Source organism: Rhinatrema bivittatum, chromosome 4, assembly GCF_901001135.1.
Source record: "Rhinatrema bivittatum chromosome 4, aRhiBiv1.1, whole genome shotgun sequence".
NCBI lineage: Eukaryota > Metazoa > Chordata > Amphibia > Gymnophiona > Rhinatrematidae > Rhinatrema > Rhinatrema bivittatum.
In genome coordinates, this window is record NC_042618.1 from 441,176,722 (window position 1) to 441,202,061 (window position 25,340).

Consider the following 25,340-nt stretch of genomic DNA (forward strand, 5'->3'; position numbering starts at 1 on the left):
TAAAGGGGAAACACAGCATTGGGGCTCTAAGCAAAGTGTGTGTGTGAGAGACAGAGACTGGGCAGGGAGGTGACGGGTATGTGTGAGAGAGACTGGGCAGGGAGGTGACGGGTATGTGTGAGAGAGCGACTGGGCAGGTAGGTGACTGGGGTGAGTGTAAGAGACAGAGACTGGGCAGGGAGGTGACTGGGGGTGTGTGTGTGAGAGAGACTGGGCAGGGAGGTGACGGGTATGTGTGAGAGAGACTGGGCAGGGAGGTGATGGGGTGTGTGTGAGAGAGCGACTGGGCAGGAAGGTGACTGGGGTGAGTGTAAGAGACAGAGACTGGGCAGGGAGGTGACTGGGGGTGTGTGTGTGAGAGAGACTGGGCAGGGAGGTGACTGGGGTGAGTGTGAGAGACAGAGACTGGGCAGAGAGGTGACTGGGGTGAGTGTGAGAGACAGAGACTGGGTAGGGAGGTGACTGGGGTGTGTGTGAGAGAGCGATTGGGTAGGGAGGTGACTGGGGTGTGTGTGTGAGACAGAGACTGGTTAGGGAGGTGACTGGTGTCTGTGTGTGAGACAGAGACTGGTCGTAGAGTTTAATTGGTGTGTGTGTATGTGTGAGAGTGACTTGTGGGCCCTAAAGAAGAGGACTGTAAGGACAGAGCTTCAGCAGCCGCTGCTGCTCCTGGTGTGTACTTTCAAGGGAAAGGAGTAGGAGAGCTGCTGGAGAGGGTAAGTAAAGGTGGCATTTTAAGTTTATTTTTCTTGATTGCCATTTTAATTATTGAGTATTATGTGATGTGTCTGCTGTTTTGAAATATTTTATTGATATTTGGACAATTTTTAATAATTTTTATGAGTTTTTAATTGTTTGACGTTATTCTGCTCATCAGCTGTTTTGAAACATTTATTAGTATAGATTTACAATTATTTCTGTGTGGGAATCTATAGCAGCTCGGCTTGTTCTGTTTTCCTAATAGGAGGTGTATTAGTGTTTAGGGCCTGATTTAATATTTGCAGTGTTACCTTTTCATAGATAGGGTTGTTATGTGTTCCATAATGCAGGTGTAACTTTATGCAGATTAGTTTCTGTGCATTATTGTAGATTCTGGGACTGTGTTAGGTGCTATATTTCTCTTTCCATTTCTCCAGGTTTGCACTGCATGCAGAGTGGCTTTTTTTTGGGTTTTTCCATTCCAGTTTGTCTCCATATTTATATTGTGTGGTCTTTCTGTACTTGGTGAAGTCAGTTCTGGGTGTGAGACCGAGGTGAGGTATTTTACTAGCATGTAGGCATTGGTATCAATCTTATTTGTTGTGTTTTCTCAATAGGATATGCATTTCTGGTAAATTACTGTCTTTTCATAAGGAGGGCTATTGTGCCTGGTAGTAAAGGGAGTTTGTCATCAGAACCAGAATATCTTTTTTTTGCATGGTGAGTTCTATGGGTAATGCCCTAGTTCTGCTCTGCATCCATTGTTAGGGGTCAAGGGGGTTCCCATGGATGCAGAGTGTATGTTTACATTTAGCCCCGTGATGGTCACATGTTCAGTGTGTCACGCATGTGAGAACCATCTGTCAGGTGTGTCCCGGCCGAAAAAAGGTTGAGAACCACTGTCATAAACTATAAGCATAATCTGCTTATAAAAATGCTTTCTTGCGTGCGTGTATCATGCCACTGACCACAGGGTGCTGCACCGTGGTTGGCATCCTGTACCTCGTGGTCCTGGGCCCAGTGCTGAGTCCTGTGACCTGCTAGGGCCTCCCAGCTCGGCTCCCGGCGTCCTGCTCCTCTGCTGCATCCTGCTGCTCCGAATAAGGGCCCACAGCTATGCCCCGGTTTTACAGGGCCAGCGACCCAGGATTTCCTGTGGCAAGGACTGACGACATCAGCACTGCTCTAACATAAAAGGAAGCTCACTCCTCTGGGCAGGTGCCTTAGCAACAGGACCCGATTCCTCGCGCCTCTGCATCCGGCTGTTCCCGATTCTGACTTCCAGCTGAGACCCGGCCTGGTTCCTGACCTTGCTTCCGTCTGCTGCCTGCCCCGATCCTGAATGGACTCCACCTGCCTTGACTTTTTCTGTCCGACCAAGTCTCTGCTTCACAATCCTGTACTGTGCCTTGGTCCTGTCAGTCAGCGGTCCTGGGGTCCACTCTGCCAAGCCCAGGACCAGGTCGCCGACACCTCCCCCCTCCCCCCTCCCCCCTCCCCTTAACCCAGACCTCCTATCCACAAACTACAGCCATAAGCCCAGTGCGATTTCAATTCTGCGAGTCATAGATTCAAAAATGTATGGACAAGTTTGGTAAATTTATCCGAATACTGCTTATAAAATAGCAACTTCTACGGGTACTTCTGAACCCAACGCCAAAACGCCTCTAACCGCCCCTTTTTGCCCCCTGCTAAAATTTGCACGCGACACAGTAAGTGTGCAGGTGCCTGCGAGGTTTATAAAACAGCACATGCACGATACTTTGGCACGCAACCCCCCCCACGTAACTCTTTAAAATGACTCCCATAATAAATAAACAGCAAAGAAATGAATCTGAACCTAGCAAAGGTCTGAACAGCTTTATCTGGATGATTCTGAAGTGATGATATCTTTAGTGTGTGTGCGCTTTGGTGATTCTGTAAACACTGAGTTGGATGCCTTCATTTTGGGTCGCTGCCACCGACCCACAGTCCAGGACCTGGCTGCGGCCCTAGAAAATTGTGCGGAACCGTAGTTATGTGCCTGGGCTGGTAAACGCCAGGACATCCCTGCATTTGACTTTAAGAGTAATTTTAATAACATCCAATAAAAAAGAAAAAACAAACCTGTCAGCTATAAAGATGCCAGGGCAGCCAATAAAACAAGACAGAACCTCTGAATGCCCGATAAGCTGTATACTGAAAATAAATATTCCAGGATAAAGTCACTGTGCTAAGCTTGCCAGGCCCTCCACAAACGTCTTTTCAGATTAGAAACAAGTGCTGGCCGCGTAAGTGCAATAAATAAAAAGCAGAGATCTTCAGCAATGACTAACCTTGGATGACGCTTCTGAACTCTGCACTAGGGAGAGCACATCTGGCTCCAGCTCGCAGAGCCTGTGCTGCTTTCGGCTTCCTGCTTCTCCTTAAGAAAAAAAACCTTTGCTGCCATCACTGGCACTCGCCTTGGGGGCCGGCGGTACTGAAGGGTTTTTCCTATTTTGTGCCTACGGAACGAATGCTCAGTACATCAGAGGGTTCATCAGTTGCCATAGGTACAGCAGATGGGGCTGGTATGTACCAGTGAACCAATGCCAAGCGATACCGCACTAGGCCCTTCCTAGGTGCTACTCTGCTTATATCCACGTAGTGAATGAAGAGTGGCATCAAGATCTCTTCCTGCAAAGGGGCTAGGAGGAGGTTACAAATGATGACAACTGTGATACAATACAAGTGAATTAAAAGATGATTTGCACGCTACACACGTGTCAACAGATACTTACTGCCACTGTACATGACCGACGCCATCTATGAGCACGTTTTTCTTGAGGGTGCCCATCACTAGTTTTGGTCAGAACTGGAAGCTCCCCCTATGGACAGATGACCAGCTGCACAATCTCACAATGCCCACCTCCCTCATGCATTCTGGAAGACGTCCGTTAGGTAGCGCCAATATCAGCCCCCCCCCCTCCCCCCCACTTTAGAAATGCATTTACCAGTTTTCTTGCAAATATCTCCATCAATTTTCAGAGCTCACGTTGTATTGAGCTGACGATGGGGCTGTACTTCTCAAAATCAAGTCACAAATGGATGAAGTTAATTCAATGAAAACGGTATCGCCTTCAACTTGTTTGCTGGCCTTTGCTTCTGCTTAATTTTCTGAAAATTATGGGAGGAACTAGACAGTGTTCTTGCAGCCTAACAGTTAGCCCCCTCCTGTTACTCTAATGAAATGGCCTTGAGTGGCCGTGCAGTGCAGTAAATCATGGGTTTGCCTGGCCATATTCTGGCTATTCAGATTAGCATATGCTGGGTCGCATAAATAACCGATGATATCCCTTATTGTATTAATATTGTTCTGAAATGTGATTGATTTTGTTTCTGATTGTAATTGATCTTATGTTTTAAACAGTGTTTTATTGTAAACCGCCATGATTGTTAATCCAGATTGACGGTACATAAATAAATAAATATGAAATATAAATATGTTAATTCATTTGTCATCTTAAAGCTCAAATTTCTAGCCAACCAAACACATTAACATGATACGTGATGTACAGCACAAATATTTATCTGCCTGTTGGTTTACTGCAGGGATGTCAAAGACACCAGTTCCTTCTTTGATAGAATCTGCTAGTTAATGGAGTCTGTGATGACAATAGACACCATCCACCCAGCTACAGTAAGTAAAGCTGAAGATGGCAAGGGCCTACCAGCAGAAGTAGTGGAGGTCATCACTGAGGCAGATCTGGGGCATGATTGGGGTAGATATAAAGGGTGATGGTAGGAAAAGAACTGAGAGGTCAGGTAAAAGACATGGGGAAGGGAGGGAGTTGATGTTGCTTGCATATGGGAATTTGTATGCACGTCATCCAAAGTGGACGAATCTCAGCCTGAGCAGACTGCATGGGCCATTCTGGTTTTTATCTGTCGTCATTCACTATCTAACTATAGAGGAAAGCTGCCCTGCACCAACCTAGCCAGGATACAAGCTGGGCTCCGCCCCTCTCTCTCCCTGTACTCTCCAGCTCTACCCCTCTCTCTCTCTCCCTGTATTGTCCAATCCACTCTCTACTACCAGATATGGAAACTGAGCTCTGCTCCTCTCTCTGGTTGTATTCTCCAGCTCTGCCCCTCTTTCTCTCTCTGAATAGTCAATCCACTCTCTACTGCCTCACAGTACACTGGAGCTCAGCATGCACTCTCTACTACCATACATCTCAATTACGCACGTCCTCCGCTTCACAATATTTCCCTGTGCTTGGATGGGCTTTTACTACTAGTGTTACTATAAGAGAAAAAGATCAAGTTATAGGCATCTATGTGTTTCATTTTCTTCTGAATGACTAAGCAGCTGACTCATGGTACCACCACATGGGAGTGAGAGTTGTACATGACTCGTGAAGAAAACCATTTCTCATATGTAACGCCTTTATATAGTATTTTCATTCACTGCTTCAATTTAAGCATTTTTTTCTTAAAGGAGCACTGTTTCTCTGATGATATAAATATATTTATTTTATTTATTTATTTGAGGTTCTTTATATACCGCCATTCATTTAGTAACATCATGTCTGTTCACATTTAACAATATTTTAGCAGCAGCGCTAGAACAGGTAGCAATTAGCAGCAGTGCTTTACAATTAATGTTCAACTTAAGAAAAGACCATTAGGATATTATAACAACGCTAAGTTTCTAACAACGCTGAAAAGAGCGAAGGAAAAGAGCGAGGAAAGGAAGTTAGTTCCATCCATCAAAGATATACAAAGAAAAATCATAAAACGGTGTCATCTAACTTATTTGCTGGCTTTTTATTTGCTGCCTTGATGAAATAGAAAAGATGTTTTATATGAAAAGAAAACATGTACAGCTTTTTTCTTCCTTCCTACCCCAAGTCACCAGGCTCCATACGGAGCCGTGGCATAGCTTCGAGAATGCTTTCCAACATAGATTTGTGAAAGAGGTGTGTGTGTGTTTGGGAGGGACGGATAGTGTTGGGTGTATGAGGGTTGTCTGTGGGGAGGATGGCTGTGTGCATGGATAGGTGGATGTGAGTGGTGGAGATGTATATGCAGGAGGTACAGAACTTTTTGTAGTGTTGGTGTGTGTGGCTGAGGGATATCTCAGGGAAGGATATGTGTAGCGTGCATGATTCTGGGTGGAGGGCTGTGTGAGAGGGGTTTGTGGAGGAATGGGTGTGTGGTTTGTTTTTGGGGGGTGATATGGGGTGTTTTTAGGTAGAGGATATGCTTGTCTGTGGGTGTGTGTGTGGTTGTCTGTGGGTGTGTGTAGGTTAGATGTGTATAGAGGGGTTATGTGCATGGGGCTATCTGGGGGGTATGGGTACATGTGTACATGTGTGGGGGTACAAGTAGGAATGTGTAGGTATTAGGTTGTGCGTTGGAGGATGGATGTGTTTGGGTAGATTTGTCTGTGGGAAGGCATCCTTGGGGGGGGAGGGGTAAATTATGGCAGAATTGTGTGCGTAAGGGGAGTTGTGGACTGTGCGTTTTTTTTGGAGATGTGACTGGGTGTAGGTGGGGTCCTGGGTTGGGCATGTGGGGAGTTGTTCCTGTACGAGCGGGTGGGGGGGGGGTGAATTAAGATGAATCATTTATTTTCCATCTTTGTAGAGGATGTCTGTGTGGGTATGCTGGGAGCAGGGGTGTGTGTGTGGTGTGTTTATGTGTTTATACTTTGGATGTGCTTTTTTGTGGCATCCTTTGCCAGTTTTAAGTTATTTTCCCCGTCTTTGCCTCTCTCTGCCTGTGTTGTTCTGTGGCAAAGTCCTGGAAGGTTGCAGAGGGTGGAGGGTAGGGGGGGGGGGGGGCATTTAGAATGGAGCATGGGTCAGCATTCTAACATTTCCTATAAAAAGCAAAAGGGATTTTTTTTTTTTTTTTTGCAGGCTTGGTTCTCTGAAAATATTAGGAATGGGCATTCATTTGAAATGAAACGGGAAAGTTTAATAAAATATCCCAGTTTGTTTCAATTTGTTTTTTAAATGAAACAAAAGAATAACCAAATTTTGTTCGTTTTTGATCCTTTAATTTTAAATAAGTACGCGGCAAAGAAAAAAACCCCAGCACTCCCGGGCCCCACTCTTTTGATTCTAGCTCCCTGAACACTCGCACCATGCTGATGCTCTTTGCAGGGAACGAGCCATCCCCAGTCACTCTACTGCAATTAAAAATGGCCGTCGTGAACCAATGCCAGCACCATTTTTAGTTTCTTCCATAGAAAATGGGACCGGCCTGCAGGGCACCGTTTTGTATGGCAAAATGAACACTGTCTGTCAGTGCAGCACAGTTTACCTGGCTATTAATTTACAGCAGCATTCCCCAACTCCCTCCTGGAGGCACCCCTAACGAGGTGAGTTTTTGGCATATCTGTAATAAATATGAATGGGATAGATTTGCATACATTGGGGACCCAGTCTATGCAAATATATCTCATGCATGTTCTTTGTGCTAATCCTGAAAACCCGACAGGGTATGTGTGCGTCCAGGAGACGGTTGGGTAACACTGATGTACAGCACACCTAAAGCATTCAGTAGGAGTAGCCTAGTGGTTAGAGCAGTGGACAGCAAGCCAGGGAAGCCTGGTTTCAAATCCTGCTGACACTCCCTGTGACCTCGGGCACGACATTTCACCCTCCACTCACTCAGGTACAAATGTAGGGGCTCATTCACTGAGCTGCAGTAAAAGAACATGCTGCTTTTTGACTCACGTGGTATTTTTCCCTATGGTAAAATACCATGAGTTCAAATACCACGGTAGTAAATGCCCTCTTACAATATGCAATGTGCTAGTCATAGGACAGTGGGACCACCTCTGTTTAAAGGGGCCAACAGCCCCCCTCAAAAGTAGCCAAAACTTCCGGGGTCTCCACAGGTCCCACCCGCCCCCCCACCCTCCACTCCTGGAGATGGCCATATTTTTTTAAAAGTTAAAATTAAAATAATTTTTAAAGACCAGTTCAAATCCTGCCCCCCTACCCTGCAATAAAAAAATCCAGCCCCTGGAGGCCAAGATCCCCACCACCAGGCCTAGAGCCTAGGGAACAGTCCAGGCCCCCACTGGACCACCAAGGCTGACTTTGTGAGGGGGAGGTCCAAAAGGGTGGATTAATTAGCTCATTATAAAACGCCTGGTGTCAGGGCTGAAATAATTCAACCTATTTCAAATTCCTCACGTTATCCCTGCATTAGGTCCATTTATCGTGTGATAAATGGCCTAACGCGACTTTGCAAATGAGCCCCTTAGCCTGTAAGCCCTCTGGGGATAGGGAAATATGTACAGAACCTGAATGTAATCTGTGCCTGAAAAGCCAAATATAAATAAATAAATGTACCTGTAATAGCGCACTGAAAAAGTCAAATATAAATAAATAAATAAATGTACCTGTAATAGCGCACTTTAGAATACCCTATCTGCTTCCACGTTTGGTTCAACCTTCTTCTTGCCTACAAGTGCCTTTGCACTGTAGCTCCACACTACCTCCCTCCTCGTGCTCTCTGCTTTATTTTATCTCATGAAGCCCAAGATGATTTATGGAACAAATAAATCCCTGCTAAATAAAATGACATCTATAAACTGCCAAATACACCTATCATCCTTTAGAGAAAATACAGTATCAAAAGACATATCTATACTTTCCAATAACTACAGCCTCATAATTCATAACTATTCCAATCTAACCCAGGACAATAAGCATTAATAAATCCCGTTCCCAAATGAAAGTGTGGTTTAACCAGCACCTTCAAAATCTCTTATCACTGGTCAAGAGGCTGGCTGGCTACAGAATGAATATTGATCTCCAATACTTACCAATAATTAAACTTCACGACTTCCCTAAGCTGGCTCACCTTATTATTCTCAAGATGACCATGTGTCATCCCTCCCGTATGTTCGTGTTTGCTGTCCTAGCCAATCCTATTTTTCAGCGTTTCTCAAAGGTTCAAGAGGATCCTGATTGGGGTTTTGTTTTTTTTTTATCCATGTACTGTATATGTGTGGATTACTGCATGTGTCCTGGAAAGTAGGCTCCACAATAGTGCTGCATGGAACCTCTTGTTAATTATCTTTATACTGAATTAGATATACAGAATGTATAAAAAGAGAGAGGATTCATATTGGCACAAGGGACAGTGAATTCCTACCACAAACAGCTTACAATCTAAGTGGGCACCGCAGGCACAGGGAGAGAAAGGACCTAACCATGCTGACAGGATTGAACTCTAGAGCCTTCTAGTACCCATCCATTACTGTACCACATCCCTGATAGCTGGCTAGTTTAAAAAAAAAAAAAGATATATATATATATATATATATATATATATATATATAATTACTGTAAGAACAGGCAAAGCATTGGCTACTTTTGGATAACTCCTCACCTGGGGCACACCTGGCCCCTTCTAAGTAAGGGTGACTCTAAGCTCCATGCCCAAGAGAGCAAGATGAGCTTGTCCTGCTTTTCTTGGGGAACGCATCACGAAAAGCAGAACTGCATCTCCGTGTTATCGCAAGGCATGAAACCAGGACTGGCTCAGCTTGTTCCCCTGGACACGGAGCTACAGGCCTCCCTACTGCTGAGGCCATGAGTGCCAGAGGAGACCAGTGGTAATGCCACTTCCATCTTGCCTCTGTGCTCTATTCGGGCCCCATTAGTACTATGCACTTTTCTAAGGTAAGAACAATTTTTAAGTCTGAAGTACTTCAATCACCCAGAAAAGCAACTGTGACATTTGCTACTGAAATTCTTACTATCTCCTGCGAAGGACTGCCTGATGTAAAAAAAAAACAGAAAAAGCAAAACCATTTGTAATATCAGAGCCTCCCTCTTCTCCCGAATGTTTTATCTCTGCTGCTCAAAAATGATGGACTCCTGTATCCCCTGTTTCTCATTCTTGTTACTTGCCCCTGAAGTTCACTGTCACTGATTATTGTGCGGAAATAAATGTCTACAGCCTAAAGGATCTCTACTAAAGAGGCATGTCCCGTTGCACGGGGGAATAGAAGCAGTATTCCTGTTGGTTTTTAGCTCCCCCAGGTGGGAGATTATAGGGTTAAAGTTCCCAGAGTATAGATTAGAAACTCATGCCATCATTTTAGGGTGTGGACTTTTCAGTTCTCCCTTATAGTCACCGTGCTTGCTCCTATTCTGTTTTCTTTAATTTTCTTAGGAAAGAACCTTTGGGCCTCTAAGAATGCAGGCTGGGTATGGAAAAGCAGACAGGGTGCCTTTGCCTAACCTTAAATTGTCTTTTTGGGATCTTTTGTATTTCCTGAGAGGGAAGCTTTTCCACCCTTCCTTCCTCTGGTTTTGGTTTCCAAGGTGCATTTTTACTACCTGCCCCGAGTACCCCAGGGCCTCGGTGTGGTTCAGCTAAGAGGAGTGCTGTCTCTCGACCAGAGAGCGCACGGGGGGGGCCATCGTAAGTGCCGGTAGAGGGACGGATCTGGATTCATTCCTGAGGAGAGAGGAGAGATGATCTGTGGCCCTGTCCAGTGTTTGCCACAACCATCGCATTGAGATACTGAAGGAAACAGTGTGGAGATCTCCGTACTTTCCTTGTTGGGAACAGAAGGCTAACGACTGGACAACTGGTCTAAGGTGTGAAAAAATGGGACTTTTGTTAAGCACGCTTAAACTGGGTAAAGATTATCCTAGCTACCTAATTCTGCAATGAAGCTCCAAAACTACCTTTACTGGAATGGATCAGGAATAAGAATCATCCACTGGCATTAGTAACAGAATACATTAAATTGGAAGATTAAAGTCACAGATTTATTAGAAGAGCTAAAGCTGTAGTAAGGACTGTAGATAACAAACACTTGTAATTGGCTATTTTCACCAACTTTCCAGATTTAATCGGCAAGTGTTAAGTTAGAAACCAAACCAGTCTGCAGTGTGATTATATTTGTTGTTTACACGAGACTGTAATACTGGATTGACGACAGAATAAGGCTCAGGGCCCAGGAAGTAATCCCCAACAGACGGAGCCTGCCATCAGGAGCAAACTTAACACTTAAGCCCATAACTTGAGATGTGATTTTTGGGGCCCTGAAGGGGGACACTAGACCAGGTGTTACATACATTTAGTGCCAGAACAGGGACCCAGTGGTGTTGGGGGGAAAGTGATTACAAGTGTTTCTAAGTCAAAATACCAATTTCTGTGATTTTTGGAAACTTTGGAAAAACTGATCTCATAGACTTGAATGGGCTAAAGGTGTCCACTGTCCCTGCTGGTGTGGGAGGAGAAAAGTGAGGAGGGAACCTCGCGCTACTCACCAGGGGGTAGAGCCAGTGATGTCTGCCTAGGAGGAGCCTGGAGGTCCTGATGATGTCATCCAAGTGAGAAAAACTGGGCCACTGGAGCAGCCAGTGCTGCCTTCCGCAGAAACGGAGCCGGAATCACTTACTGCCAGTAAAAAATAAATGCAACGTGACCACTATGTGTGGGGAGAAGCGCATGGCCGCTGCCTCATTTGCCTTTGCAGTTAGTGAGCTGGATCACCGCAGCAGTTTAGAGGAGCTTACTGCTACCAATCGGATAGTGGAGCTGCCCAGCTGTCTCTGCTGCGACTTCTGTGGGGGTCTTAGAAGAGCAAGGCTGGCAGGAAGAGAGAGCTGGTGCGTTGTGGGCGGTACCCGAGGAGACAGAGCTGCTGCTGGTGTCTTTCTCCCTTGGCAGCAGTTTTTCTGCTGCAAGACTGGTGCAAGGCCCGCCACAGAAGGGGGGAGGAACCAATGCTGTCTTCACTGCTCTTCTGCTCCAGCATGCTCCTCGCTGCGTCTGGGACCGAAGAAAGCGACAGCGAGGGGAAAAACGGAGGGGTGGACAGGAAGAGAGAGTTGCGGGTGTGCCGGCAAACCATGAAAGCCCCAGCGGTAAGGGCATCGATGCAGGCCTGAAAATGACCCCACAGTACTGGAAACAGCCTCTGCAGCATATGACCCCAGCCACTGGTTCTTTTCCCGCTGCAGGAATAAAGGCAGCAAAAGAAATTAAAATAATAATTAAAAAAAAAAAAGACGACTGAGACATTGGGGCCATGCTGACTGCAGCTGGGAACACTACTGACAAAGAGGAGACTCTCTGAAACCAGCAGCTCCTGATTTGAATGGCAATTTTTCTTAAAGGGGTAATTTTCAATTTAACCAGCAGCCCACTGAAGAGCCTTTTTGCCACTGTAGTCACAGAGATGACTGGTAAGGAGGGTGGTACGACTTCTGGAATTCCTCAAGACGACTGAGGGGGGATATGATAGAGGTGTTTAAAATCATGCGAGGTCTAGAACGGGTAGATGTGAATCGGTTATTTACTCTTTCAGATAGTAGAAAGACTAGGGGCACTCCATGAAGTTAGCATGGGGCACATTTAAAACTAATCGGAGAAAGTTCTTTTTTACCCAACGCACAATTAAACTCTGGAATTTGTTGCCAGAGGACGTGGTTAGTGCAGTTAGTATAGCTGTGTTTAAAAAAAGGATTGGATAAGTTCTTGGAGGAGAAGTCCATTACCTGCTATTAAGTTCACTTAGAGAATAGCCACTGCCCTTAGCAATGGTAACATGAAATAGACTTAGTTTTTGGGAACTTGCCAGGTTCTTATGGCCTGGATTGGCCACTGTTGGAAACAGGATGCTGGGCTTGATGGACCCTTGGTCTGACCTAGTATGGCATTTTCTTATGTTCCTGTCTTATAGAAGAAGTGGTTCAGTTGAAACCACAGGTTGTGACACCAGGAGCTCCTGCCTTCCTGCAAAAAGAGAGAAGCTGGAAGATGATGATGACCTTGTACAGGATCCACAGGAAATAAACATTTTTGGGAAGCCTCTTTTGTGAGTGGAACTGTCACCCCATCAGCCACACTAAATAGGTTGGGAGATAGTCACTGGGCATTGCATCCTGAATGCACAGAAGAAATGTCCACCGGAGATAAGGCAGAGATTTTTACCAATTCAGAACATCGCACGATCCGGGATAGGAGATAACCATTGGGCGTCACATCCTGAGTGTGTGGACTTGAATGCTAAAGCGAGATGACTATGGAAACTGAACACCGAGAAAACAGGAAGCTGCAGCATCTGAAGAGATTACACTGGTAAACAAATTTCTGGGAACATTTTGTTTCCTCCACAACCTTCAGTGAAACAAGTAGATTTTAACAAGCTGAACACAAATATGCATTTATTATTACGGATGTGCAATCATTTTTCCCGAATTAGGTAATTTCAACCAAATTGCCTAATTCAGAATGGTTCGGGAGAACTGAAAAACGATTTAATTTTTTCTGAAATTTCTGCAAAAATTCATTTTCTTATTAGTGCACGCTAACTCCCGGTAGTGCGCACTAACGTGGCAGAGTTAGCACGCACTAAACCGAAAATTGGGGCCCCTGAAAAACAAAAACCCCGAACCACGAGAAAAACGAAATTCCCGTGGTGGGGGGCCCGAAATGAAGCCTGGCACGATAAAGCAACCCGAAGCATCTCTATTTATTATGTCTGTATCACATACCATTTGCCAGAAAAATGTGATATACATTAAGCATTGTTACGTGTCTGTAGCAGCATAAGCTATAATGGCAATGTTGGCACCAGAAAACAAAACTAAAAATGTTTTGCCACAGATTTTCATTTGTAATCACTGTCCGACACTTCGCGGATGAGAGTCCAACAATAGTCACCTAGCATGGAGGGGTTCCACTTGCCTTGAGACCGTTTCTCCATTTTGACAATGTCTTGAAACCTTTCACCATGTTCGTCACTCACAGTGCCAAGGTTGTCTGGGAAGAAGTCCAAGTGAGAATGAAGAAAATGTATCTTTAATGACATGTTGCACTTCAATTTGAATGCCTGAAGCAGATTTTCAACCTGTTCGACATAGGTAAATGAAAAACATGGCTTACCCTTGAACATTTGAAGGCCCTGCGTGACAGCAGCCAAGGGTGGGATGCTGAGTCCATCTGTCTACACTAAGGAAAACGAAATTATCAGGTAAGTAATTTCTCCATTTCCTAGCATGTAGCAGATGGACTCAGGACCAATGGGATGTATAAAAGCTACTCCCGATCCGGGTGGGAGGCTGCCCGTGACCCACTTAGTATTGCCCTTGCAAATGCTGTGACCTCCCGAGCCTGAACATCCAGATGGTAGGATCTGGAGAAGGTATGGATAGAGGACCATGTAGCCGCCCTGCAGATCTCGGCAGGTGACAGCATTCTAGTTTCTGCCCATGATACTGCCTGGGCTCTGGTAGAATGGGCCTTGACCTGTAGAGGTGGTGGCTTGCCAGCTTCTATGTAGGCCGCCTTGATGACTTCCTTGATCCAGCGGGCGATGGTTGCCTGTGAGGCTGCTTCCCCTTTTCTCTTTCCGCTGTGAAGGACGAAAAGGTAGTCCGTTTTTAGAACTGGCTCGGACATTTCCAGGTATCTGGATAGGAATCTGCCGATGTTGAGGTGGCGGAGACTACGGGCTTCTTCCTAATTCTTCCGGCCATCCGTCGTTGGTAGCGAGATGGTCTGGTTAACGTGGAAGTGTGAGACCACTTTGGGGAGGAAGGAGGGGACCGTGAGTAGTTGGATGGACCCCGGGGTGAGCCTGAGGAATGGCTCATGGCAGGACAGTGCTTGTAGTTCCGATATGCGGCGGGCGAACACACCGCCAGCAAAAACACCGTCTTCAAGGTTAACAGGCGAAGGGACAGGCCTCGTAGGGGTCTGAAGGCGGTTCCTGCTAGGAATTCAAAACGAGATTGAGATTCCACAGCAGTACCGGCCACTTTAGTGGTGGGCGAATGTGTTTGACTCCTTTCAGGAAGTGTGACACGTTTGGGTGAGAGGCTATGCTGTCGCTTTCGCTCTTGGAGCCGTAGCATGACAGGGCAGCCACCTGAACCTTGATGGAGTTGAGGGACAAGCCCTTCTGTAGTCCGTTCTGTAAGAATTCCAGGATCACGGGAACTGTGAATGAGCGTGGCTTGATGTTGTGGTCTTCGCACCAGGCTTCAAATACTCTCCAGATCCTTATGTACGTTAGTGATGTGGAGAGCTTGCGTGCTCGGAGGAGGGTGTCGATTACCGCCCCTGAGTATCCACTCTTTCTCAGGCGAGCCCTCTCAATGGCCAGACCATAAGAGAGAATTGAGCTGGGTCCTCGTGGAGGATCGGACCTTGTTGTAGTAGGTCCCTGTGTGGGGGCAGGGGTAAGGGGTTCCCTGCCAGCAGTCTTCTCATGTCTGCATACCAGGGTCTTCTTGGCCAGTCCGGAGCCACCAGAAGAACTAGTCCCTTGTGTAGGTGTATCCTATGAATGATTGCGCTCAGTAAGGGCCACGGCGGGAAGGCGTATAGTAGAGTCCCCGGGGGCCAGGGCTGTACCAGGGCATCGATCCCTTGGGATTGCGGTTCCCGCCTGTGGCTGAAGTATCTGGATACTTGGGCGTTGGATCTGTTTGCTAGAAGGTCCATGTCCGGTATCCCTCACCGATCCACTATTATCTTGAAGGCTGTGGGTGATAGACTCCATTCTCCTGGCTCTAGACTTTCCCTGCTGAGGAAGTCTGCCGTGATGTTGTCTTTCCCGGCAATGTGGACGGCGGAGATCTCCTGGAGGTTTGCTTCCGCCCACGCCATCAGGGGGTCTATTTCTAGGGACACCTGTTGGCTTCTGGTTCCCCCCTGCCAGTTGATGTAGGCCACTGTCGTTGCGTTGTCCGACATTACTCTGACTGCTTTATTTCAAAGTCTGTGGACGAACCGCAGGCAGGCTAGTCTGACTGCTCGCGCTTCTAGGCGGTTGATGTTCCATCCCGCCTCTTCTGCGTTTCACTGCTCTTGGGCGGTTAGCTCCTCGCAGTGTTCTCCCCATCCTCGTAGACTGGCATCTGTGGTGAGTAGAGTCCAGGTTGGGGAGGATAGTTTTGATCCCCGGCTCATGTGGTTGGCCTGCAGCCACCACCATAGCTGGGTCCGAACTCTGCCCGGGAGTGATAAGACGTACGGTGTAGTTCTGGGACCGTGGGCTCCACCGTGATAGGAGTGAGCGCTGTAGGGGCTTCATGTGGGCTCGCGCCCATGGCACAACTTCCAGTGTGGATGCCATCAGCCCGAGGACTTGCAGGTAATCCCATGCTGTGGGACGAGGATCGTCCAGCAAGATTTGTAGCCGGTTCCACAATTTTGATCTCCTCGTGGGGGTCAGGCTGACCTTGTCCTCTTTGGTGTCGAATTGGACTCCTAGGTATTCCAGCGACTGTGAGGGCTGTAGGGAACTCTTGTTTGTGTTGACTACCCATCCTAGGCTTTCCAGTAGAGTTATGACTCTGCTGGTTGCTTGGCGGCTTTCCTCCAGTGACTTTGCTCTGATCAGCCAATCGTCCAGGTAGGGGTGAACAAGGATTCCTTCCTTCCTCAGTGTTGCCGCCACCATCACTATATTACCTTGGTGAACGTCCGGGGTGCTGTGGCTAACCCGAAGGGTAGTACCCGGAACTGGTAGTGACGGTTCAGGACTTTGAACCGTAGGTAGCGCTGATGTTCCTGATGAATGGGGATGTGCAGATAGGCCTCCGAAAGATCCAGGGATATGAGAAACTCTCCTGGTTGTATCACCCTTATAACTGATTGTAGGGTTTCCATGTGGAAGCGAGGGATCCTGAGGTGGCGGTTGACAGACTTGAGATCCAGGATGGGCCTGAATGTTCCCTCTTTCTTGGGAATGATAAAATGAATGGAATAATGGCCAGTATTTATTTCCTGTGGAGGTACTGGGGTTATGGCCTCGAGGGCCAGTAGCCTGGACAGTGTAGCTTCCACTGCCGCCCTCTTGGGGAGGGGTCATGGCAAGGGAACTCCATGTACTCGTCCGGAGGGGTTCGTAGGAAGTCCAGGTAGTACCCCTCCCAAATGATGGCTAGGACCCACTTGTCCGAGGTTATCTCGACCCATCTGTGGTAGAATAGGGCTAATCTTCCCCCTATGGCTTCTTCCCTTGGATGGGTCGGCTGAATCTCATTGTGGTGCGGTTGGGGCCCGTACCTGAGCTGGCTCCCCTCTTGTTGTGCTTGGTCCGAAAGGACTGGTTCCTGCCTGTAGGGCGGGGCGCTTGATAATTGTTCCTGTAAGGATTGAAGCGCTGCGAACTTCTGCCCCTGGAGGACCTGGGGAAGGGACGCTGATTTCTCTTTGTCTTATCTTCCGGCAGTCGCGGCAATGGGGACTCGCCCCATTTGTCGGCCAGTTTCTCTAGTTCGCTCCGAACAGGAGGGATCCTTAGAAGGCCATCCTTGTGAGGCGCATTTTGGAAGATGTGTCGGCCGACCAGCTTCGGAGCCAGAGTTGTCTCCTGGCAGCCACCGCAGATGACACTCCTCTGGCCGCTGTGCGCACTAGGTCAGAGGCAGCGTCCATTAGGAATGATACCGCTGGTTCCATGTCTTCTCCCGGGGTGTTGTTCCTGGTTTGTGATAGGCAGGCACTTGTCACCACGGTGCAGCAGGCCGCAATTTGTAGAGACATAGCGGCGACTTCAAATGATTGTTTGAGGATGGACTCCAGACATCGGTCATGTGCATCTTTGAGCGCAGCTCCTCCCTCCACTAGGATAGTGGTGCGCCTAGAGACCACGCAGACCATAGCATCCACTCTTGGGCATGCAAGAAGATCTTTAGTTGCTGGGTCCAGGGGGTACAGGGCTGCCAAGGCTCGTCCCCCTTTGAATGCGGACTCCGGAGCATTCCATTCCAGGTCAATCAGCTGTTGTGCTGCTTGTAACAGAGGGAAATGGCAAGAAGTCTGTCGAAGACCCTCCAGCAGGGGGTTCGGTTTCGGTTCCCCCGAAGTACCTGGGCCCGGGATAGCGAGCTCCGTCAGACATTGATTGACCAGGTCCAGGAGCTCGTCCTTTGTGAAGAAGCGTCTCATGGTTCGGTGAGGCTCTGTCCGCGGGGGTAGCTCCCCTTCTTCTAGGGGTTCGGCTTCTTCCTCAGAGGTGTCCGAGTCCCCGTAGGTGGGGCTTCTGGGTAATGGGAGCCTGTGCCTAGGTCTTGAGGGGCCTGGAGCATGTGGGACCTCCGGTGGAGCATGTGGCTGGACAGCCAGAGGTTCAGTTTGCATTTGAACAAAGGCGTGAATCCCCTTGAAAAACTCCACCCATGATATGGACGCTGGATCAAAGCCGAGGGGCGCTGGTTCCTTGGGGGTCCCCGTCTGTGGGGGGGGGGGTCCCCCTGGCTAGGTCCGGGGTGCCCCCTGAGGAGCTGGGACTGGCCCTGGGCTGGATCTCCCAGGGCCTCCTCGCACTGCGTGCACAGGGTGTTGGCCTCCTCGCTTTGTGCAGCTCTGATGTGGCATGCTGGGCAGAGGCCTTGCGCTTTAATTTCTGTTCCTGGGGGTGCCATGGTTGTCAGCGCATAAATCTTATGCGCTCCGGTGCGCTTAGATTGAGCGTGTAAGTTGTGCGTGCGGCTGTGCTGTAGATATGCGCTCGGCTATGTGCGTGCAAGTTATGCGCGCAAGGATTTATATGCGCGTAAGTCTATGCGCATGAGTGCTTTGTGCGCCTGGCTTGGAGATGTGCGCTCGGAGGCGAACGGCGCGGCGAGTAGGCCCAGATGGCAACGGCGAGCATGCAGGCAATATGGCGACCCCCTCGGACAGTCTCCATGTGGGCAGACTCTTGGAATAGCCGGGGCCTGGCCCTGCTAGGGCGGATCAACCCAGTGGCACTGGTACCGGTCTGTGACCTGTGCTTGTCCTCAACCCTCGAGACCGGATTCGAGTAGAAGATTTCTACCTTACCTTGTCTTCGGCGCTTCCCGGTTTCGTCCCGGGCGGTCTCCGGCTGCGGGGGGAGAGGGCAAATGCCTTCACCACCGCGCTCAAGGGTGCACCTGCTGCCTCTCAGCCGCGCCCGAAGGTTCGGGGGCTAGGTCCTTGCCGCGATTCGGCTGCCGGACCGAGACTCACCTCCGAGGGACCATGGAAATCACCTCGGGAATCTCAACTGGGGGAGGGACCCGAGGGTATCACGGCAGGAGAGCAGGGCTCGTCTTCAGGTAGGTTTTCTTCTTTCAATTTTGGGTTTTCTTCTTTAAATTTGATCTAATGCTTGAGAGCATGCGGATAGTCCCTAACTGCTATGGAGACGGAAAATACTGAAGAGCTGCACTTCCTGCAGGGGTATATGTACTAGGGGCTGACGTCAGATTGAAATCTGATCCGTCTCCAACTGCTAGCAGGAGTACACTATACCCATTGGTCCTGAGTCCAACTGCTACACGCTAGGAAAACAATAATAATCATCCTGAAAGCTGATCTGTTCTCCAACAGCATGTACTGATTAAATATGGAAAGTTGGTGAAAATAGCCAATTGCAAGTTTCTGTTAAGCCTTTCTAAGTCAGTTCTGAAGTGTTAACTTCAAATATCTTAAGCTCCTGTATTGTTCTGAATTTACCTTTTACTATCCTGATCACAAGGTCCATGATGCAATGCTCTGTTCTGAAAAAATGCTTCCTCATGGAGGAATTTTGCTGAATTCTCTTTTCTGATGAATAATTGTGTCTGTAGGTTTATGCTCGTCTTCAGCTTCTGGCCGCTTTTACGAGCCCAGCATCCCTCATCACATTTCCTGCATTGAATAACGTACTCTACATTAAACGAGGTGCAGGAATAAGGTCCCTCTCACATTGAATGCCTTTCCCTGGGATATGTGCTAGCATAGTTTGCAGAGTTTATATTACAGGGGTCTGCGCTGTATCACAGGACCCCCACAGTTAACCCACATGGGAAAGGCATTCAACGTGAGAGGACCCTATTCCTGCTCCTCTTCTAATGTAGATTACGTTATTCAATGCAGGAAATGTGAAGAGAGGGGGTGCTATAGTCTTAAAACAGGTCATAAGCTGAAGCCAAGCACAAACATACACAGACACAAGAAAGAGTTAGGCAACACCCCCTTAGGGAAACATTTTTCAGGACCAGAACATTACATCGATGACTTTATGATCAGGATACTAAAAGGAAAATTCACATCGCAAGGCATTTGAAGTTAAAATTAGCCAACTCTTCAGAACTGACTTAGGGAGCACAGCGCATGCTGGATTTGAATCTTGCCCGATTCAGGTCCAGCCTAAGAACTGACCTCTTTAAGGTCACCTTTAGAATTTAAGCCTCAACTTCTCCTTCACATTGCCTTCTTGACTTTAACCATTTCTGGGTGCCAATGCTCCCAGACTCTTATGAAAGCATTTAATAAGGCAAGATATAGGCAAAAACGTCTGCAGAAGGCGCCTTACTCTCTGGCATGTTAGTGGCTTCCAACCCTCCGGCTCCTCACCCAACCTACTGCTGCTTTTCTATACAGATTGCTAGTGGCACAGAGGGTCGATTCCTGAAGCTTTAACCAATTAAATAAAACATTTCAGGAAGGACTTGAGTCCCACTCTAAGAGGCCTCTCCCTTTGCAGATTTACTCAATTGAAGGTGCTCCCTCTTCAATTAAACCCGCCTACAGCCCACCTGGCTTAGTTCTTCTCAATTATGGCTTCACTGTTATAATTCAAATCTTTCTATTTGTTTTCTGTCTGTCTATCTGTCTTGACTAGATTGTAAGCTCTGAGGAGCAAGGACTGTCGCTTAGGTGTCTTTGTAAAGTGTTATACAAATGACAATAATAAAAATAGAGATATATGGGGTGGTGGGGAGCATTTAATTCTACTGCTCTTCTGTCATCTTTTAACAGTCTAAGAAATCAAGGCCCCTCCAGCCCATAGTTACCTCCCACTGTAATGTAATCTATGATTCACGTGGCATATCCTAGCAGTGCCATCTCTTATTCTGACCTGCTCATCTGTTTGGATCTAAGGGAGTGTTACCTCTCAAACAATAGTCAAGAAAACGATATCACCTTATCTATTTTTTTTATTTGTTGATTTTTATTTCTGTATATTTAACTGGACTAACATGGCTACCACCGTGCTTTATGCACTGCTTATTATGGAACTGCATTTTAGGCCTAACTCTGGTGCCATGATGTTTCTTATGTACCACTACTTCTGCCTATCACAGACCTGCTTGTAAATTTTGGCTTTCTGATTGGATGCCCACTGTTGGCTAGAGCAACGTCCAATCAGAGCGAGACATGTTTCTGTGCTGGATTCTCATGTGTTCCTGTGACTCTTTTTTTTTTTTTTAAGATGTCTGCTGCCAGTTTCAAACTGGAAGCACATGACTCTTTACTATTTTCTCCTCAGAGCAGTGCTGTTTTTTTTAGTGCTGAGCTTTGGAGGGTGCAGGATATAAATATTTTAAATAAATAAATAAATAAATAAATAGTGCTACACTGCTAGCATGGATGTATTTCAACACAGTCAGCATTTTGGTTGACTGTATCAGCTTTAAGTAACATATCAGACAGAGGTGAGGCAGCTGCAGAGGAGAGTTTGGTGCAAGCCCCACTGATTGCCAGTAAACCCTGCTAGCTGGGTAAGACCAGTACTGTAGCATGGAAAGGCCGCTTGGCCTTCAATCACCAAAGCCCATGCAATCTCTACAAAAAAGGGGGAAAGGAAAAACTGGTGACCAAATATGACATGATACAGTGGCATTTCAAATAGAGCCATCACAAGTCTATACTGCACAGTCTGAGGGGTCAGGTACGTACTAGGCCTTTCTGTGGGTGCGTGGCCAACAGTAAAAGCTATGGAGGAAGATGATGGATGTTACCACTCAGGTTGCCTCTCTGGTGAGATGATCCAAAAATATGCATATGAAAGAATTCCTTAGAGAGCAACATGGCTTTGGAAACACCTGACTTAAACCATCAGGACAGATGAAATAAAAGAATTCCATTGCTCTCCCATGACTGCAGTCCATGTCTTTTTGCTTTTATGGGAACTCATACTAGAGTCTCCCATATACTGAATAACTTGTTTTCTGTCCATCATATTGTCAGCAGGGTCAAGCACAACATATTTTTCCTACATTTGCCCTCGCAGTCAGCCTTTCTCATTCCTTACACAATTTTTAGTTTAGTATCCTCGTCTGAAAGTGTATGGGAAGGTATGGAAGAGTAGCCCAGGGGGTAGGCGCAATGGGCTGAGAATCGGGGAATGCAAGGTTCAAATCCCACTTCTACCACTAATGCTCTTTGCAGCCTTGGACAAGTCACTCTACTCTCTAGTGCCTCAGGTATAAATTTAGAGGTTAATTTACTAAAGGTTTTCTCCTATTTTGTGTCTATGAGAAAAATGCTTAGTAAATAGGCACCTAAGATTATAGGTTCTCTTGGGCAGGGACTATCCTTGAGAGAAACATGGGCGTAACCAGCATGGCATAGCTGATACTACTACCATAAGAAGCTTGCTGGGGAAACGGGATGAACCATTTGGTCCTTTTCTGCTGTCATTATTGTGGGATTCACCAACAATACATAAATTTGTAATTTGCCTTGAGCCTGGAGTTGGAAAGCAAATAGTACAAAACAAGTTTTATGGAATGGAACATGATGTTTTAAGCTCAAACCTATACAACCTATTCTGACCAAAAAACTGAGATGGAGGAAGAAGAGAGCACTGCTGAATACATGGCAGTTCTACTAAACAATTTTTCCCCATAGACACAAAAACAGGAGGGAATATTTTATGTTTCCTATTGAATAGCACTATAAGACATTCCAGCTTTTACTGTGAACTTAATTAACCTCATCTACAGAAGTGAGAACTTTCATGGGGGTCAAGCAGGTCTGACTTCCACGCCATCCATAATGAGTATAGATGAGACCTACTCATAAACATTGGCTCAGATTTTATGGTTAATGTAAATAATTTGGTGATTCTGAAAAAGAAAAGAAATCAATCTGGTTGTTGACCCTAGAGTGTGAGATCCTTGTAACTTTAATGAAGTTCACATTAAAAAAAAAAAAACCCAAAAAACTAGATTGACATAAACTACTCCACCATGGAAGTCTTCAACTATTCCCTGCCACTGCACTTTTTCCTTAATCTTTGTTTCCAAGAATCTAAAGTTGATGTTTATTTCCGGTTGCGGACAGGGTCAGAGATTTAAAAGAAAGGAGCAAGTTGAGATGAGCAAGGTAGGGGGGGGGAGGGGAATCATCATGCGAAGATCTCATACTACCGGTACAGTGCAGGAGCAGCAGATATAGAAAATATAAGTAAATAAAGGCATAAAGTCATTTCCCTTTCAACTTCGGCTCTAAGAGCTGCACAAAACTCTCCTGTGCTAAGGGAACGGAAACGCCTAATGAGATTACTTGGTGTGTGCAGACATTACTTAGCCATGACTAAACGCGCTCTCTTCCTGCAGTCAGTGGAAAATTTGGGGAACTTTTTCCCCCTGCAGCAACAGATACTTTAGAAGCTTTAAAAATAAAACACCCTAGATCCAAAAAAAACAACTCTCCATTTTCCTTGTTTTTATTTTTCTGGCTGCTACTGTAAAATAAATGGCCTGGGAAAAAAACAGAAATCAGAATTACAAAAAAAAAATAATAAAAATCCGAAGACTACAAAGGGGAAACGGTACAGGCACACATACATAAACCTGAGAAGGAGGAAACCACAGACTCTCTTTGTGTTGCTCCAATGACTCATATTCAAGATGTTGTCTGCTGCCAGTTTCAAACCGGAAGCGCATGGCAATTAGTCCTGCTGTTTCCAGACGAGCTAGAAAGTCTGCAAACAGTGCTTCAAAAATACAAAAAAAAAAAGAAAAGAATACAAAGATCCTGTGCAACTTGGAAAGTTTTTTTTATATATACTTAATAGGGGTTTTTTTTTCTTAACTAAACAAATGTTCATCCTATGTTTTCTGTTCTGATAACAAGACATTTAAAATAAAAATAAAAACATCACATCTACTAATCGTGGTTTTTAAAACGGGATTGTTGGCTGAGTGCTCCCATCTAAGCTACCGTAAGTACGGTGCAACTTCAAGGCCGCTGAAAGACCATAAAATACAACAAAACCCCCCAGATCGGCCTGGAGATAAAGTGTTAAAAGCTTCCGAGAGAGAGAGATGCTAATGATCCGCTCGCATGGCTTTTGCAGTTAGTCCCCTAGCTGACACGCCACGCTCCCATGCGAAGGTATTTTAATGCTCTTTTTCTTAGCCCTGTCTCTAGCGAACTTGGCATATTCGGAATGTCAAAACTTTTAGTCTTAGCTCCCAAATCGGGACATGCAGCCCTTTAAAAAAAAATAATAATAATGTATCCTTTCTTAACCCTTATGATATAAAATCCCGTCCCCTGAAAATATACAGGGAACCCCCCACCCCAACCCCCACCTTGCCCCGTAGCCTCAGAGATCACCCGCTCCAGCACTGAACACAACAGAATTCACAAGCCTGCCCTTTGCCAACAGAACACAAAACTCAGTCGCTTTGAAATACAGACGATACACCTTCTACATACCCAGGCGTCTGATGCACTCTTTTTTAAAACCAAAGTTTCTTCTTCTTTGTGAATGCTAGAAATTAAACAGGTAAAATCCCCTCGTTTTCCATGCTGACAGCCGTCTGCAAACGTTTCTGTTTCTCTTGTAATGAGATCCTGATTTTTTTCTTTTTTTTTCTTTCTTTCTTTCTTTTTTTTTTTTTTTTTTTTTTGCTGGTGGTGTGTGTGAGAGCAGGAAGTTGGAGCAGTCAGACAGAAAGCCGGCTCACTTCCTTTCCTGCATTATTCCCCAGGCGGTTTGCAGTCTGTGTAAACAGGCTTTTCCTCCTGCTCGCTCTCTCTGGCCGCTGATGGCTTGTAATATAAGACACACACACACATAGTAAAATGGAATCCGTAACCATGCACACATACACTCCGAAGGAGCCCCAGCAGCTTCATCTGTCTGCTCTGCACCTCTTCCTGTGGGGAGGAGCTCAGACCCCCTCTCGGCCCAACAACAGCTTTCACATAACAGCTCGAGGTGGCTGTGTTGGCCACAGCCAATTGCACTCACCCTGTGGTGCCTTTCGCCTCTGCCTGTAGTGTGGCATTGGTTTACTACCCCTCCCAAAATCCAAAGTTGCTCTTTCAAGAACTGCAAGCCCCAAAGAGCAAATATGAATCACTATTGTGATCCATGCAGCCTCGCCAAGTGACCCAGTTTCAGGAGGGGAAACTTCAGGCAGTCCTGGCATTTTTTACACCCCTGGTATTAGCAACTACCATGCTGATTACAAGTGGGAGCACTCAGAAAAAAACAGAACGCAGTGGGACAGAGCATGGAACTTACATTGTATATGCAATTTATAAATCTAATAAAAAGAAAATAATAATAATGAATGTACAAAACCCAGGACTGGACGACAATCTCTCTCCAGAACTTGGGTCCCTTCCAGCTCTCTGCCCAGAGAATACTCACTACAAGCTTTTGGTGCAACCCAGGAGAACCTGCTGTTAGTATGTAGTACTAGAGGAACTCCTCAGCCTCACTGCTGCTCCTTCCCTGCACTCATTCCATGGCCACAAAGCGCTGCTAATCTTGCTATCTTAATTTACGGGAATAAAATCCGTGGCACCGCAAGAAGCATACTTACCTGCACACACCTGATCCTCCAAGCATTTTGGAGATGTGTTCCTTTGTCCACACTCTCAGCATCCTCATCAAGTCTCTTCGCCAACTGCACATA

At 46.5% G+C, this 25,340-nt stretch overlaps 1 protein-coding gene across 1 annotated transcript in view; it reads right to left on the reverse strand.

The window, feature by feature from the left end:
- ELK3 (ETS transcription factor ELK3) overlaps positions 1-24,597 on the reverse strand; it is an 84,839-nt gene extending 60,242 nt beyond the window's left edge. Inside the window, exon 1 of the mRNA XM_029601561.1 lies at positions 24,130-24,597. The gene's annotated coding sequence lies outside the window, so the exon portion shown is untranslated. The remainder of the gene's footprint in view (positions 1-24,129) is intronic.
- Positions 24,598-25,340: the final 743 nt, after the last annotated feature.